The following is a 10,850-nucleotide window of genomic DNA, read 5'->3' as shown; positions in this document are numbered from 1 at the left end:
ATAATAGTATAAGGTACCCAGGGCTAAATTGAAATGATCATTCTAAAACTACAAAAAAATCTCAGGAACATAAATTATAATTTCACGGTATGCCTTGAAATGGTAGTTCTGCAATAAAATTAAAATATATATTCTCAGTGTTTGTCTGGCAAATGCAAATACATGAAACAAACATGGTTAGTAAATGAACCAACAATTTGCTACATTTGGAGAAATCTGTTTTTACACTGAATACTTCAATTGGCAAAAACCCTCAAAATTTTATCTTTCTAAAGGAATTACCATTGGTATAATTCACATGATGGTTCCAAAATGATCACTGATTGTAACAATAGAGATTCACTGTTCTTAAAAAAAAAAAAAAAAACTAACAAAAACCTTAAGCAACAGGAAATGCTCTTGCTACATTAATTTTCTTTGTTATATGTACATAGTCTTCAAACAAGGGCAAACACAAACCAATTCAAGTACTCTGGCTGAAGGATCAAACAGAGGTAAATTCAGAGATTCAAATTCCAAAACAAATAGAAATCAACCTTAAATTAAAAAGACATATTGCCCAGATGGTTTTTCCTTGCTTCTTACCTATCTTGTTTACAAGTGTAAGTGGCCAGTTCAAGGGCTTAAAAAAAATGAAGTTGCTTGTGTTTTAGCACTTCATCAGCCATCAAAAGAGCTTATAGAATGCTAGTATCGATAATTCTATTTTTAAAATGTAAACAAACATTCTTGATTTACTTATTTTTAGAGCAACAACAGAAATTTTGCATTCTCCTTGCAATGGAAAACTTGCAGGGAAGCTCATTCTTCTTTTCTTTTTAAAAAATGCATCATGGACCACAAGCTGCTTTTCTCTGAAATTACACTTATTTTTAACCATACTGTCCATACCACATCACCATCAATTCTTTTTTTCTTAAACATATTAATTTATTTGAAAGATGTCCCTTTATTGTTGTTATTTCCTGAGTTCTGCACTAACTAAGTGCAGATGCTATGGTGCAGACATGATAGGAATCTATACTATTTGGGAGTTGATAATGGGGGAAGCTATACATGTATGGGGCAAGAGGTATATGGGAAATCTCTATAACTTCTCTGGTTTTTTATGAACCTAAAACTGCTCTAAAAATATATATATTTTAAAAGAAACTCTTTATTCGCTTTTCTCACTTTACTGCACGGTCAGAGGCTTTGACACTGTCCTCAGGATTCATAAGAAGGCAAATCGCCTTATTTTGTAGAGGTGTAGAGGTAAAAAAGGTGGAAACAATGGTCAAAGCTCCACCTGTGAGACCCTGAACATTGATCTCTTAATTTAGCAGCTTCCTGGTCTCTTCACCCTGCACTGTAGCAAATGGCAGAGAGTGCTCAGTAGATAAAATTAAATAGAGTTTTAAACATAATGTTCTTAAGACCTTTCAGGGAAAAGATCAAACAAGTATGCTAATTCAGACCCTTTTTTTCTCCATGAATATACAGAGTTATATACAGATCAGTTATATACAGAATATACAGATCAAATAGTCTGACCAGGAAGCTGCTAAATTAGAGACCAACATTCAGACCTGTGTTTGAGTCTCCTGTAGAGGGATGGGTCAGCAGTGGTCTGCCACAGGGGCAGGGGCTCTGAGTGCAGCTACCTGGTCACACAGCCTGTGGCATAAGCCCTCTTGAATGAGGTCGCCATTAACCTGACCACAGGGCCACCAAGCAGACGACCCACAAACTGAAGAACAATTATGCCAAAGAAATTCTTGCACTGTTAAGAAAGTTCTAGGACCCACAACAGATTTCCAACCTGGGGATCTGGCAAAGGGACTGAGAACTCCCAAAGAATTTGACTTTGGAGGCCAGTGAGATTTGATTACAGAACTTACACAGGACTCAGGAAACAGACTCTTGGAGGGCACAAACAAAATTATGCCATAATGCACATCAATATAAACTTTACCTCAAGAAAAGAAGAATAAAATCGAAAGGAGACAAGAAACATTTGAAAGCACAGACCCTTCTAGACCCTTGCTATTCAAGTAGTGTGGTCTAGGGACCAACCACATTAGTGTTATGTGGGAGGGTGTTAGAAATGTAGAATCTTAGGCCCCACCCAAAAATCTTAGGTTCAGAAGGGAGGGGATTATATGTATACCTATGGTTGATTCATGTTGAGGTCTGACAGAAAACAAAATTTTGTAAAGCAATTATCCTTTAATTAAAAAATTAATTAATTTTAAAAAATAGTCTAACAAGATGCCACGTGATTCACATGCATATTACAGGTTGCAAAGTACTACCCTTGGGACCTATAGAGGAAATTTATATTTAGGGAAAACACCATCATTCTTCATCTGGTATAGGATACCAGTAGCCATAGCTGAGTGGAAGGTGATTCCTAATGATTCTCTTTCAGAGCCCTCCAGTGTGATTAAATCAGGTTTGCCTTTAGCACTTGTCTTACAACAAGGTCTAGTATGAAATTGGAAGACTGTTTACCCCTTCCAAAAAGGTTCCTGTGCTGCTTAATGATGCTTGAAATTCCTTTAACAGAGGAGAAATTAATAAATAAATAAATCTCCCCCCCCCCAAAAAAAATAAATAAACCTTCCATTTCCCAAAGAAATAAAAAGCCTAAAGGGCAATGCCCAGAAAACATAAAATAGAGACAAAAAGTTAAGCATACTAAAGTGAAATCCAAAAACAAAAATGAAAGACTGATTTTAGTATCTGCTGCTGCTGCTGTTGCTAAGTCACTTCAGTCATGTCCAACTCTGTGCGACCCCATAGATGGCAGCCCATCAGGCTCCCCGTCCCTGGGATTCTCCAGACCAAGAATACTGAAGTAGGTTGCCATTTCTTTCTCCAATGCATGAAAGTGAAAAGTGAAAGTGAAGTCGCTCAGTCATGCCCGACTCTTAGCGACCTCATGGACTGCAGCCTACCAGGCTCCTCCATCCATGAGATTTTCCAGGCAAGAGTCCTGGAGTGGGTTGCCATTGCCTTCCCCTTAGTATCTGTAAGCCTTGCTAAAAAAGGAGTCAGGAGTGGAGGAAGGTATTTAGTGTTTGTATCTTGTTCACTATAGAGATAAGACAGAAATAAGTGAAGGGAATGTAGGAATGAGAAAACAGAATTTAAGACAGGAGAATTTTTGTACAGCAAATATTACTCACTTTGAAATGAAAAAAATTGGTCACATTTTTAAAATCCTAACTTTATACTGAAGTACTTTACTTCCATGGTTTTGATAGCCCAAGTTTTATCCAATAACCCAAAATAAGTTTATAACACAGTGAACTACAATCTTAGCATCACTGGTTCAATCTGTAGGCAGCATATCCAACAAATGGAAGAGATAGCCCCAGGAGGCTATGTTGAAAAGAAGTTCCCTGGTAGGTGTGCCATTTGGAAAAATCAGGACAATGAAAGAGCCTTTTTTTTCTGGGAACTCAACCTGTTACCAGCTGATAGCCATCTGAAGAGGCACTTTTCTATAAATCACTATAATTTAAAAACCAAATGCTCTGAAACTCCTTTTGCCAGATCAAATCAAACTGACTCTCAGTTGGTAGAAGGCCCAGATGTGAGTTTCGTAACACACATCAATTACTATCTAATCCATCACTTGCAATGGCTGAATGTGCTCAGCACCATTCCCAAAACTAGTGTCATGGAAACAACAGCATCTAGGTAGAAGTGGAATTTAAAAAATCTCTAGTCACTGTCTGCAAAGCATTAGTGGAGCATGTGTTAGCACATGTTCAGTTTGGCCTTTTAATCTCAAACAATATCATCTCTTATGCTATTTAAAGCCCAAGTTGAAGGCAGTAAGAAATGTTGTTATATAAAGAAAATATTGATTTCTATAACAGTAATTTCATAATGCTCTGTGGATACTTTCTCTGGTAATAACCAAAATTATCTAGACAGTGATATGGTCACTAACGTGACTGTCAAAGTCAGTGATACACACATGGGTTCCCTTCCACTTAAGAAATGCAGATTTGTTTGTATCTTTCACATTGCCATGGGGTACTTTCAACAAAAAACAATATTTCAAGTCTTTACAAAGTGAAAAAGCTGACATAAACATGAAATAGTAAATAGGCCATTTGAATAACCAAACTATCTTCACAGCTGATCTCTAGTCCCACACAGCCTGGTGGGGTTGTGTCAGCTACCACTTCCTTTTCTGCTTGATCTGTCTAATTTAACCAAGGACAATTGCCCTGAGAGCTTGTCACCATCACTAAAATTTTATCTAGTGCTTAGGACGTGCCAGTTACTGTTGTATATTTTACACGTATTACTCCATTTCTTACTCATAAAAATCATATGTGGTAAGCAATATTATTGTCCCCATTTTATAAATGAGGAAATGGAGGCCAGAGTGCTTAAAGAACTTGTATAAGGTCATTGAACCAACTGTACTGGATGCTTAACAGAGTACAAGTCCCATTCTTCCTGGTTGTATTTCCTACAGCTCCATAGATTTTGACTGACTCCCCCCACTAGTCTCCCTGACTAGCTGCAATGTTATCAAGAAGAGAATCAGACCACCTTCACTGCAAAAAAAAATCATAGACACAGGAAGTATCACTAGCATGATAGTTCCCAGAGACTAGAAGGAGAAAGGAATGGGGAGTTATTATTTAAAGGGTATAGAGTTTCAGTTTTAGAAGATGAAAAGTGCCTTGGAGATGGATAGTGGTGACGGTTGTGCAACACTATGAATGTATTTAACACCGATGAACTGAACACTTAAAAATGGTCAACATGGTAAATTTTATGTTTTGTGCATTTTACCATGATGAAAAAAAAAAAAAAAGAGGGAAATGGATCAAGAAGACAGCCATATGAATAGAGAAGATGCACAGGTACCATTAGGGAGGCTTTCTCTTACCAATCCTTGAAGGAAAGTTATGACCAACTTAGCATATTAAAAAGCAGAGATTACTTTACCAACAAAAGTCTGGATAGTCAACGCTATGGTTTTTCCAGTGGTCATGTACGGATGTGAGAGCTGGACTATAAAGAAAGCTGAGCACCAAATAATTGATCCTTTTGAACTAAGGTGTTGGAGAAGACTCTTGAGAGTCCCTTGGACTCCAAGGAGATCCAACCAGTCCATCCTAAAGAAGATCAATCCTGAGGGTTCATTGGAAGGAACTGATGTTGATGCTGAAACTCCAATACTTTGGCCACCTCATGCAAAGAACTGACTCACTTGAAAAGACCCTGATGCTGGGAAAGATTGAAGGTGGGAGGAGAAGGGGACGACAGAGGATGAGATGGTTGGATGGCATCACCGACTCAATGGACATGAGTTTGAATAAACTCCAGGAGTTGGTGATGGACAGGGAGGCCTGGTGAGCTGCAGTCCATGGGGTAGCAAAGAGTCAGACACGACAGAGCAGCTGAACTGAACTGAATTCCTACCAATCAGTTTAGCTATTTAAAAGAGCATCCACAGAGCTGGCTTTGTACATGCCCAGATGTGTTAGCTTTGGAAATACAAAGCCTACTACCTCCTGGAATACACTGCTTGGGAAGATTGCTCAAGAGACACAACCACATGGAAATCACTTCAACAAGACCATCCATATCCCACCAAGGGTGAGCTCCTCTTGTCGACCCACTCTGAGCATCAGGATCTTAACTGTACCCCTGAGGAATCAGTCTAAAGATGTCATGGAAACTACAAAGGATTAACTACAATAGATTTCTTCCTATGGAATAATGACCATAGACAGTGTTCTATACACTTAATCTAAGCAAAAATCATACAGAAGAAAATATAATGTTCATCTGACTTAGAACAACCTAATGTAGTACTCCACCAGTCCTGCTCACTATATTAATATTTTTCCTTCACATCAACTCCACTCATTAGAGAACTGGTGAAGAGGCATGTACCTACATACCAAGAAGCTCTACCTGGGCTCCCTCATCAACCACATCATCCATGCTGGGGAGAAGGACAAATTACGTCCTCCTGCACTGGGCTCCTGTAGAGGAGGCTGGAGATTCCACTCAAATCCTCTCCTCCAAGTGAAGATGACTCCTATACTGCTGAAGAGGAACTGACATTTGAGCCCAGCTATGAGCCCCACCGGGCAGTTGTCAGCCGCAGGGGAAGCCATGGCTGTCACTCAGAGTCGTCAGAAGTGCAGAGCCCAGCTCCCGCAGGGGTTCTCTGGTCTTCTCCATGAATGAGCCTGACGAGGGTAAATCCATCCACCATTCAAAGTCGGGCCTCAACTGGGCTTGCCTGGTCTTGGTCACATAGGCCAGAGGCTCCCCGCCTGCCCGGCACGTCTACTGTGGGGCACTTGCGCCTTGCTCCATGTCCTCAGCCGTCATCTGCTGTTGGCCAGCTCCCCACAGGGCCATCCCCTCTACCTCATCTCCCCTCATGACTCCTCTATCCTCTCCAACTCTTTCTACCATTTCCAGCTCTTTGACCAGGATACCTCCAACGTGACGTCTAGCTTCTTCCAGCATTCCTACTTCAGCAGCTTCTCCTTCATGACTGACTTCTTCCAGGAATCCCTGCAGCCACCTGGGAGGGCCTCCAGCGACCCTCTTCCAGCATCTAAAGACGTGCCCCACCTGGGTTGGAGGTCACTTCCGGCAGGGAGCTGGAGCCACTGCAGGCCTCACAGAGGAGGCCTACCACATGGGTTCAGAGGGCCGCCAGGTCTCTGAGCTGAGAGCCTGGCTCTTCTCAGGGGTGAGGAGCCGAGCATACGCTCGAGGAGGGCTGGGCAGGACCGGCAGGTGATCAGGGAGAGGCCCCCCGTGGTGTGAGCCCCAGCCTGAGGTGCCAGGCTTGGTGGCTCCTCCTGCAGTACCTCAGGTGAGAGGGCCCCACCCAGGAGCACAAGTCCCACTTGCATGAGAAAAACAATGGGGATTTCCTCCTGAAGCTACTGTGGAAATCCATGAGACCAGAGCAGGAGTGGAGGAAATCGCCCCACATGATATTGTAGCCTTGTCGCCAGAGTCAAGAGCGAGAGCCACTCCCAAAGGACCAACAAATTCTTATGGAGTCTCGAGAACCTGGGTCAGGACCTGCAGCACAACATCCTCCCCACCAGCGGCCTGTGTCACAGCAAGTTCGGCTACGTTCAGGGCAGGACTGACCGTCTCTCTCTCCGATTGGCCCGAGCCACTCCTCACGAGGCTGGTGCCTCTCGCTGTTTTTGTGGCTTCAAGAGCGGGAACTCAGAAGATAATGAAGCGGCAACTCCTACTGCTCCTGAAGGTGCTGGATCTGCCCCTCCGATACTTCCCAGACTCCCACCACTCCGGCTCTCTCTGCTTCAGTGTCTAGAGGGAATATGCCCCCTCCCCGATGACCTTCGGCTGTAGAAAGCACTGTGGATGTGGACAGCCCCCCACCCCCACCCCGGACGTGGGGCTGGACATCTCGTGCCTTCTAGCTGTGGATCCGGTGAGATTCTCAAGCACTTGGACGAGCTGACCTTGAAGCTGAGTGTGGAGGACGTGCCCACAAGCTGCCCGGTGAGTCCCTGACCCGCAGCTCCCGACAAACCTCTGGCTTTTCCTCCCCACCCCTCAACCCTCTGTGAGCTGCCTCACCACGTGCCGGAGGTCCTAGGTCTGGCGCTGGCCTCAGAGCCCCACAGCCTTACGCTCCCGACTCCCCGCTGCCCCAGGCGTCCCCACGGGCTCCGGCTCTCCCCACGGACACAGACCAGACCGGCAGCCTGGAGATCCTGCCAGAGGAGGGGGAAGAAGCTGCAGGCTCCTAACCCTATTGGGCCTTCTGAGCCAGTGTGTGGGCTTGGCCCTGGAGGCGAGGCCTGTGGGCCCCTAGTACCCTCTGACCACTCGGCCGGGTTGATCTCGTGACCTCAATCCGGTAGTAAAGTGTAAGCGGTGCCCCGGTGAGTGGCGGGGGTCGTGGAGGTGGGGCCCTCTCACCTGCCTGAGTTTAGGGCTTTTGGAGGAATGAGGGTGCGACCTGCCACTTAGTAGCTCCGCAGGATGCATCCTGGCCAGAACTGAGATGCAAGGGCCCACAGAGCTGCTTACTCCTGGGATCCTGTCTACCAGCTTGTTCTGTGAGAAAGATAACTTGTGTTTAAAAGCCCCCACCAAAAAGAGAGAGAGAGAAGGAAAGAATTTGGAAGACTTCCCCAAGCTGAGGGAAATGTCTCTGCTCTAAATTTCAGTTCAGGTCTCTCTTTACACTATCCATCATACTCGGCGTGCACCACACTATCTTTGTCATGCCTGTGTCATTTCCTCATATCAGTTCCCTTATTTCTAATTCCAGGCAATTTTTAGCCTTTGCTTTTGCCTTAGGTAGGACATGGTTTGAGTATATAGTTTATAGCAATAGTATTTCTAAGAACACTGGCTTCCTCCAGTGCCTTTTACAGTATTTCAACTCAGGAAAGACTTCATTTTCAACGTTCATGGTCCTATAGTGCTGTGCTTGCCTGTATGCCTGTGCTTCAGATGACTTTTAGTCTTGCCCCCTACATTTGGTCTCCATGAGACAATTGGAGAAATGTTTGTTTTGTGAAAAGTATTTTTCAGATTGAGGTTTAAACAGAGGATGACTTGCCCTCCCTTAGCTCTGTTTGGGTGAAAATATGCTGTCTTCCTCACCCACCCTTATGCCTTATTTTCTTATTAACTGTTCTAAGACAGTTAACAAATAATCTATCTCAGTTCAGAAGAAAGACTATTAATTTCCAAACTGTGCTTTAGGTGTCTGGAACCAGACACAATAAGGGGCAAGCTAAGAAATAATTTGTGATTCAATTGTATGATCCCCCAAAAAGGGAACTGGCTTCAGTCAGGGCTATCAGTAGCTTTTGCTCTATTCTCAGCCCCTCTCCCCCCAAGGCAATTTTTAATGTGCTACAGTAATAAGCTTCTGCATGCTATTATCTGGAAGACTAAAAACCTAAAAAAATTCCATAAAGTTGTTAGTTTTGACCAAGAAGGAAGGAAACTTCTTCTCAGTGTCTCAGAATTGAGTATCATTGTCCCAAACTAGGTTACATGCCCACAGTTGAACCAACCACATGCCAAAAGAACATAATGTGTTAGATCTGGGGTGAAGGAAGGTGTTTCACTTAAGCTGCATCCTTATAGACTGAAGGAGCTGAGGAGAGAAGGTCCCCAGAGTAAAATCAAGGTGCTATTACTAGAAAAAGATAAAAGGATAGCAGACAAGCTACTAGTTGCCCCATCCAGCACTCAAATTAATTAACTCCCCAAACTCAGCTTATGAGATACTTGACAGGAATTTTTTAAAAGGGAAATCAAGTAACATGATGCAATGTCACAATTTCAACTCTTGACTAATGAGCAAACATCAGATCAGATCAGATCGGTCGCTCAGTCATGTCCAACTCTTTGCGATCCCATGAATCCCCGCACACCAGGCCTCCCTGTCCATCACCAACTCCCAGAGTTCACTCAGACTCATGTCCATCGAGTTAGTGATGCCATCTAGCCATCTCATCCTCTGTCGTCCCCTTCTCCTCCTGCCCCCAATCCCTCCCAGCATCAGAGTCTTTTCCAATGAGTCAACTCTTCGCATGAGGTGGCCAAAGTACTGGAGTTTCAGCTTTAGCATCATTCCTTCCAAAGAAATCCCAGGGCTGTTCTCCTTTAGAATGGACTGGTTGGATCTCCTTGCAGTCCAAGGAACTCTCAAGAGTCTTCTCCAACACCACAGTTCAAAAGCATCAATTCTTCGACGCTCAGCCTTCTTCACAGTCCAACTCTCACATCCATACATGACCACTGGAAAAACCATAGCCTTGACTAGACGAACCTTTGTTGGCAAAGTAATGTCTCTGCTTTTGAATATGCTGTCTAGGTTGGTCATAACTTTCCTTCCAAGGAGTAAGCGTCTTTTAATTTCATGGTTGCAGTCACCATCTGTAGTGATTTTGGAGCCCAGAAAAATAAAGTCTGACACTGTTTCCACTGTTTCCCCATCTATTTCCCATGAAGTGATGGGACCGGATGCCATGATCTTCATTTTCTGAATGTTGAGCTTTAAGCCAACTTTTTCACTTCCACTTTCACCTTCATCAAACATAATCAGCAAACGTAGACATACATAAATATATTAGGACAATGACTTTTCCATTTTTATAATAAGAAAATATGTGGGTCACTCAAATGGAAGTTAAAAGCTGAATCTATTCAGAAGCAATTGTTAACTCCATTCTAAAGCCACAAGCATCCAAGCACATGATAATACACTCCAATGTCAAAGAGGTCCTATTCCTCTTCACTTCAGTTTGCATCTTATTCTGACATTATACCGTATGGCATGGGCCAAGTGCTCTTGTATGCAGAGTGAGTTCAAAGTAAATGAGCTAAAAATGTTTTACATACATAATGGCTCTTGTTTCAACTTAGCTGTGACTACTAGATTGCTGCAAACACCAAAATAATAGTGCTGCTAATGAGGAGATTTGTTCATAACTTACTACACTGTCAAATGTTTGACCATAATGGTTATTATTTATTGATATGTTATGTGTATACAAAGCAGTTGCTGAGGCCAAAAGCAGCCTCTGACAGAACCCCAGCCTATTAGATTGTGAATAATCTCCTAAAGATAACTGTTTAAAAAATCTGCCCAAAGTCTCTGTTATTTGAAACATCTTAATTGAAAAGACAGAGGCCTAGATTTAAAGTTAGAATACCAGAGTTGATCTCTGAAGAGGCTGGAGTGACAACTCCCAAGTCTGGTGAAGGTGCAGACAAGCAGGGACTTCCAGACATCATCAGTGGGAAAGTGCTCGACCCAGTCTTTTGGAGAGGAATCTGAGAGAGATATATATATTATA

General features: G+C 43.1%; 1 pseudogene; it reads left to right on the top strand.

Moving 5' to 3' along the window:
- Positions 1-5,907: 5,907 nt before the first annotated feature.
- LOC133256070 (TBC1 domain family member 17-like) lies at positions 5,908-7,371 on the top strand (annotated as a pseudogene).
- The last annotated feature ends 3,479 nt before the right edge of the window (positions 7,372-10,850 follow it).

The sequence above is a fragment of the Bos javanicus genome, chromosome 2 (assembly GCF_032452875.1).
Source record: "Bos javanicus breed banteng chromosome 2, ARS-OSU_banteng_1.0, whole genome shotgun sequence".
NCBI lineage: Eukaryota > Metazoa > Chordata > Mammalia > Artiodactyla > Bovidae > Bos > Bos javanicus.
This window is presented reverse-complemented; position numbering and strand designations above follow the sequence as displayed.